The following is an 8,176-nucleotide window of genomic DNA, read 5'->3' on the forward strand; positions in this document are numbered from 1 at the left end:
GCGTTTAATCACATTAAGGCGTGTTGTCTTAGGGGCGTTGGACCCAATTACTTCATTTTCATGCATATCATATAAAGCAAGAAAGAAATACTTCAAAGTAAAGGATGAGCTTATGCTCATTACAACATTTGCATAAAACAAATTACCTTAAAGTAAAGAAGGACTTATGCCCTTTTACAACATTTGATCAAATCAAATTACAACCAAAATCTAATCTACACATTCCCATGGTTCAAACAAATTTGAAACGCCTTTCACATAGCTCAATTATATTAGGCTTAGGTTCATAATCATCCTTTAATTAATTAACGCTTTAACTAATTAATTGAATGCAACATTTTCATTTGGTTTTTGTATCCATAAAATTGATTTAAGTGGAGCTAAACAAAATGAAAATCCAATTCTCATTTAAAGAGACAAAACAATTTTGTTCTCATCCTATTTGGGCCATCATGCAATAACCACAACTTTTTGGGCCATATTGCGAAAACATAAACTTTTGGGGTCACTTTGTAAAAACACAAAAGTCACTACTTCATGTAAATACAACTAGAACCCAAAATTTAAATAAATTCAAAAACTTCATTAAAGGAGCAAAACAATTTGTCCTTTAGCGTTTTTAGGCCTTAATGTCAAAACGTAAACTTTCGGGTCAAAATACAAATACACAAAAGTATCAAAACTTTATGTAATTGCATAAAAGCCCCAAAAATACCCTATTTTATTAGGGTGGCCGGTTTTTAGGGATAAAAAGGAGTGGTGGGTGTTTTGATTTATTAGTTTTGTCAAAAACAATCAAGTAGTGCTTTCACCTTTCATAAAAATAATATATGTTTTGATGATTGATATTTCTTTCATCATTTATACAAATATTTAACACTTTAAATACTTTCATAAAAATAATATATGTTTTGATGATTGATGTTTCTATCATCATTTATACAAATATTTAACACTTTAAATACATGATAAATCATTTGAAAAACATATATCATAAACTTTATGAAATAAATCAAAACTTTGAATCAAAACACAAACCTTTGTGTTCTTGGCAAGAACATCAAGAACATATGAAGAACATCCATGAAAACCCATAAGAGCTCCATGAATGTTTTCATGCAATAAAACTCAAATTTTTATCATTCAAAATGAGGCTAACATCCTAGGGTACTTAGGGGTTCCAAAAGTCACCTTAAAACCATTTTAACAAGACAAACATGAACCCAAAAAATCACCCTTTGGATTTGGCCGAAAATCCCCAAAATCATGGCACCAAATTTTAGCTCCAATATTCATGCTCATATGAACTACATCTACAACATTTGAGATGGCAAATTTTCAAACAAAATTTACATTCAAAGAAGCAAGAATAAAGCTTGTAACAATTACAACTTTTAAATCATAAACTTATGAACTACAAAACCCAAAAGGATTCACCAACTACTAGACCTAGGCTCTGATACCACTTGAAGGAATTATTTTGTAAAACATGTTCATTTGAGCAACATTATATAGCATGCAATTAACAATTAAAGGCGGAATCATGCTTGTATGCACTCAAAAACAAAACATTACCATGAAATTCAAAGCCTAGTAGATTGGTGAACCAATAATCAACTCAAAACAAAGTGAGTTGAAATTAATACCTTTGTAGATTCCTCTTTGCATAAGCAAAGGCTAATCACCCAAAGAGATAGGGCCTTCATTCCTTGCTTCTTAGATCCATGGATTTGGATGGAAGAATAGGTTCTCCAAGTTCCCAAAATTGAGAACCTCTAAGTCTCTTCACCAAGGTTAGATTGTAGAAGAAATGAGTGACCTTGGAGTAGTAGGATTGCTAGATGTACCCTCCAAGGTGTTGGCCTTTTTAGAGAGAAAATGGAGAGACAATTCTCACCAATTTTCCCCAAAAATAAACCCTTTTATCACTTAATGAATATTTAGTTATAAAGTCATTTATATAGTCACTTCTTTAAGTGACCTAAATAACCAAAACCCTAATTCATCACACTATGGCCGGCCATTTAGGGGATTTTGGGCTTTTGGGCTTTAATGAATCTTCATTCATTAAATTGTCATACAACTTAAGTTAATGGGCTTGACGTTCGAAGCCCATTGGGCCTTAAGGTCCAAAACTATCCCGAAGTCTTTAACGAACTTATTCGTTTGATTAATTAACATATTAATTAATCCTTGCCATAAATAAATGATTAAACCATTTAATCATTCTTACTCATTTCCGTTTAATCTTCAATCTCCACCTTTTATGGTGTGCGATCCATTAGGTTCCTTTTAGCGAGGTAGTGGGCGATTAAAACCATTTTACATCGATTGTGAATTGAAACTATTTTCAATTCTCCCTTTAGTGATTACACACGTTTAGGGCTTCCACAAACCATGAGTGACACCTAGCAGCATATCATGGTTACCCAAGCTAATCAGAAGAGGATAGAGAACCTATTCAGTTTGGGATTACAAATGCAATACGGTCCTTCTCTAATCTAATACTCTTGACCACATTGTTTGGTATGATAGTTTATTTATTCATGTCTACTATCCAATGTGATTCGTGTGCTTATATGATTTCCTTGAATGTGATTTGGAACGCATTCCCTAATCTCATTCATACTCTGGCCAGAGATTCCAAATCATATCATAGAGTATTCTCCCTCAACTGTTTGAAGGTTAGAGATCCCTTGTTGCGCATTCACTTGTCTCCATAGCTAAGTGGCTTAACCCCAACGATGCCGTGGACACCCCGAGGGGGTGACTTTGACATAATCAAAGATCAAGGACTTAACCACAAGACAACTGTGATGCCTCAGGTCAAAGGACTACTTTGCATTATCCCAACCATGAGTTCTCATGTGACATGGAATATAAGAACTCTTCGTTGATCACGTTCAGTGAACTCATTCTCTATTGAGCACCTACGTACTTGTCTTGATGTCACACACACCAATGACTCGAGACTAATCACTCTCACTGAGAGAAGACATAGTACGTACTGATCTTAACGGACTGTCAACGCCCAATTGACAATCCTATGATCAGGAACGTTTAGGATGTGTCTACGAAAGAATGGTCTCATGAATCTAACTTCATTAGATTACATTCTCCCAATCACATATTCCTTGGACTTTATCGTTTAAGCATATAACATTTATATGAGACGGCTCAAACAATAATGTATGCCCTTTATATGTAAAACTAGATTAGTTTAACATGTGAAATGTCCGTAAAGTATCATCACATGATTGGCTTTAGGGCACATTTCCAACAGCAGCATCATCAAAATAACTATAAAATCATTAAGGTTCTAAAAGACGTTAAGTGTTAGTTGGGCGACGGGTTGGGGCCTAGCGCTTAGGCGGTTAGGCAGGGTCTAGGCGGGCGTATAGGCGAACTAGGTGGATTTAATTAAATCTATTATATTTTGTGTAAATAAGTGTCTATTTATACTTAAAATATATATAATTTCATAATCTACAAAATAGAATAACATATATATTATGAGCTATTGGAACATAATGAAAACATAGGAAACAAGCATATAATATGTGTTCATTTAAGTATTCAACAAATCTCTTACAATTTATTGAAAAGAATAGAATGCAAAATGAAAGTTATCCATTTTCTGTCTAAGTGAGTCGCAACCTAGGCGGGTCTTGGCGAGCTCATTTCTTAATTTTCAAATGCCTAGGCATTAATCGGGATGGTAACCAGCTGGCTAGCACCTAGGCGGGGCCTAGGCAGCATTAGGCGGGGCCTAGGCGGCATTAGGCGGTAATTTTTAGAACAGTGAAAATCATAATGGATTGTAATTCAAATTTTGTTTTGCGAAAACAAAAGAAAAAGAAAACAAACTTACAATAATTTAGCATTCAATCTTAAGTCCTGCTTAAAGAGCCAAATCTGAATGCGATATGTATGCAATTTTCCAAAAATACAAATAAAAAAAATCAAAACTCTAGTAAAAATTTTAACCGAGATGTGAGCTTTGTAAGAAACCCAAATGACAAAATCATCAAAATAGAGTAGAAAAGACGACTTACACTTTTAAGTTATAGAAAAAAAAAAGAACTTAATTTTTTTTTAATTTAAATTTTGTCTTAAAAAAAGAAAAATTCAAAATCCAACGGCTACATGACGTCAGGCTGGCGTCATGTGACCGTTGCTATTGATAAACTGGGCCCCTCAAACGGGTTGGTTAACTGGCTAAGGATGCCTAGCCCAATGACCAAAGGGATGAGAAAAGGTCTGGTGGGTCCAGTTTTTTTGCCAGCCTTGCATTGGAGTTGGGTTTTGTCTTAATTGGGGATAAAACATGGCCTTATCCATTAGAGATGGCTTAAGACCCTTCATTCCATAACCACCACAAGCACATCAACACAGTCGTCGCGGTGGATCTATGACATCCAAACCTCAAAGGTAGGATTCCAAACTAAAGGAGAAAGTTGTTGGCCCTTGTTCAAAGTTCATAGGAGATACCAAAGAGGAGGGAAGCCATATTAAGAGGTAATTTCTCGTTTATTTTCCCACTACTATGAAACCCTAATCCCTTCTAGCGAGGTCCAATTTCAATAAATTCGTGCAAAATTATACTAGATTAAGCTTTACCCATTTTCTATTTCCGAGTATAACTGATTTCCATAATATTTGAATCAAGCATTCGAATTTGTTGATGCACAAAATCCGGCGGATCTTGGACCAACGTAAATCTGACCGTGATAACACAAACGCACAAGAACACAAAGATATATCGTGGTTCACCTCAAGTTGGGCTACGTCCACACTGATGTCGTTAAATGTTGATGAAGGCTACAATATGCATGGAGGCTATAGAGGCTTAGTATTTGCTCTCTGTATTATTCTCTGCCTCTCTATCTGTTTCCTTTCTTCTTCTCCCCCCAAGTGAAGGTGAGAAGGATCCCTTTTATAGAGTAAGGGTTCCCTCCCCTCTTACATAAATCGTGGGCTTAGTGATGAAGCCTAAATATACGCCCAAATATCGAGGCCCAATATATGGTACAACAGGAGTCCCCCAAGTTTTCAGTCAAGAGAGTCTTTTGGCTGGAGACTTCAAATTCAATCCATGTGTGGGTCGAAATGACTAGATGCCGTCCAGAACTAGTACTCGACATGAGACAGTGCTTAACGTCAAGCAATACTTAGCTAAAGGTAGCACACGTTGCGAGGTTGCTCGGCTAGAGGTAATGCTCTCGGCAAGGTGGTTGCGAGGCTGGAGGCGGTGTTCGTTGCGAGGCGGCTCGACTTGTGGCGTTCTTTATTATGAGTATGCACTTGACGTCAGCGTGCGCTCATTATGAGTTGATTCTTGACATGACTCGGGTCTGCTTGTCGGGTTCGCATATTGGGTCTATGTGTCGGATCCGCGGATCGGGTCCACAAGTCAGGTCTTTGAGTCGGGGCCATGCATGGGGTCATCGAGTCGGGGCCATCTGTAGGGTCTTTGAGTTGGGTCTGTGAGTCGAGGTTCGAGCTCAAGGGAGTCCAGGCACATAGGTGTCCAAATAAGCGAGTGTCCGAGCAAGTGGGTGTCTGGTCAGACAAGAGATCACCGTTCAGACTAAATCTTTGTCACCATGAGCATGTGGCTCAGTGATCCATAACTTCATTCGTAACAATGTTGATCAACTAAGTCCGCGCCATGAACCACCAAAGTTATGTCACCCTAAAATTTAAATAATAAAAGGTGTAATTTGGTCAGACTTGCCACATGTTATGGAAAATAGTCGTATGATAAACCATTAATAATAATGTAAAACATATTATTATAACATGTCACCCCGTTCGTTTAGGCAGTAATGCCATTTATATAACAGTAAAATAATGATAGTAGTAATGATGTGTATGCGTCGTGACCCGGCATAATAAGCGATGTAGTGGGTGTACATCTAGTAAATTATCATTGCAATAATACAATAATACTCAAAATGATGTAAGTGGGTGTACGAATTAAAGAGGGTTTTTAGGTGAATGTGATCAGCCTTCCCATGTGTCTAATGGATTAAAATAATAAAATATGTGTGATGTGATATGTTTTTTGTTAACATAATATTAAAATAATAAACAATGAGTTGTAAAGGGATATAAATATGCTCTTATCTTCCTCGTGTGTTTTTTTTTTCAAACAGTGAGATAATGGGTACATATTATACTCACGTATGATTAAAGTTTCATCCTAACATTTAAATAATGAATAAAGTATTCAGAAATGATTAAAGTTATGTTTATTTTAAAAGAAAGTGGTCGACACTTGTAACAATTATCATAACCAACATCAATAACATATTAAAAAAATAAAGTTATCATCTTTTGCATGTTCTCCCGTGGGTTTTTCAATGGGATTGTGGATGATCATAACATGTATCAATAACATATTAAATAAAAAAGATAAAGTTCTTATCTTTTGCATGTTCTCCCGTGGGTTGGGCATGGTTGACAGTTGCAGGTTACAACATGGGTGAGTAGTGGCTTGGAGGTCAGGGATGCCAGTTGCTTGAGCTATTGCGATTTGGAGGTCATGGCAATACCGCTTGTCTTCATGAGCGAGAGAGAGATACAAGAGCACTACGAGGGTAGTGAATGACAGCAGAAATGAGGAGTTTCCGCTGGCCGTCGATAATCAGAGACCGGCTGTCGTAGCTGACCTTGCGGGCCGTACCTGTTGCCAATAGTGCGATTCCCTGTATGACCTTGGGCTTCAACTGAAAAGCCAACGTCTGTTTTCTGGCAACGACATCCTTCAGTTCTAGAAACTGATCATTTTCATTGGTTACCAACAGACTTCTTTCGAACTCGTCCGGGTGTTCCGACCAGTTCATGTAGAAACAAGAACCTGGCAAGCGTGTTAGCAACCTCTCTGGATGCCTCGATCCTCCTCAGCTCGATCAGTCTTATACCCGCCCATGCAGTCTCATCAGAGATGAGCTTCCCAGCCTCGCTCTCACCCTGTGCCCGGATAATTGCAGCCGGCCTTTCCTGCTCAGTCTTGGCCACCACAAACTTGGACCGCTCCGCCTCTTGCTGAGCCACCTATTTCGCCTCCACGGCGCGCGAGAACTTCAGCCCGTACGACAAGTGCATGATGGCCATGTCATCCAGAACAATGTTGAAATCCATGGCGTGGCGAATCAAGCTCTCGCGCACGAGCGCTAACACGTGAGGGCGCTCGGTGAGAAGCTAATCGGTGTTGAATTGCGCAAAAACGGCATTCAGGACCTCATTGCCGATGGAGGGAAATACCTTCTCGTCCTATTCGAGCCCTAAGGTTTTCAAGATCTAAGGGAGTTGAGTGAACTCGGGGCGCGAGAGTACACGGAGGGTGAGATTCACCATCTAGAGATCCTTGGTGCCGGAGACGGAGGAGAAGGTGTGGGGCCGGGTGTAGATGTCGAAGATGTAGGGCTTCTGGAGCCATGAGATTAGGAAGTGGGTGCCTCCGCCGATAGGGTCGTTGATGACTTCGCAGAAAAGATCGAAGAGGACGGCGCGCTGGCCGCCGTCAACGGTGTAGAGTGAAGAGTTGAGGATTGTGGCCCCTGCGCCGAGGTCGAAGGCCGCGCTCACGAGGTTGGTGAGGAAGGACATGGCAGCTTGGTTGCTTCCCATCCTGGTGACGATGAGAAGATTCGAGAGAAAGGATTGCAGATTCACGGTGGTGAAATGAAAAAAATGAAATAGAACCGACATAGCTTTTCGTGTCGATTCCCACAGATGGCGCCAAATGTTGATGCATAAAATCCGACGGATCTTGGACTAACGTAAATTCAACCGTGAATCACACAAACGCACAAGAACACAAAGATATATCTTGGTTCACCTCAAGTTGGGCTACGTCCACACTGATGTCGTTAAATGTTGATGAAGGTTACAATATGCATGGAGGCTATAGAGGCTTAGTATTTGCTCTCTGTATTATTTTCTGCCTCTCTATTTGTTTCCTCTCTTCTTCTCCCCCCCAAGTGAAGGTGAGGAGGATCCCTTTTATAGAGTAAGGGTTCCCTCCCCTCTTACATAAATCGTGGGCTTAGTGATGAAGCCCAAATATACGCCCAAATATCGAGGCCCAATATATGGTACAACATAATTTTGTACAAACAATTCAGGCATACTGTTTGAATCTGATTTTACACTATCGTCCCATTGCATT

At 39.1% G+C, this 8,176-nt stretch overlaps 1 pseudogene; it reads right to left on the reverse strand.

Annotated features, from left to right (window-relative positions):
* Positions 1 to 6,566: 6,566 nt before the first annotated feature.
* On the reverse strand, positions 6,567 to 7,635 carry LOC103451239 (prohibitin-3, mitochondrial-like; annotated as a pseudogene).
* Positions 7,636 to 8,176: the final 541 nt, after the last annotated feature.

Source organism: Malus domestica, chromosome 12, assembly GCF_042453785.1.
Source record: "Malus domestica chromosome 12, GDT2T_hap1".
NCBI lineage: Eukaryota > Viridiplantae > Streptophyta > Magnoliopsida > Rosales > Rosaceae > Malus > Malus domestica.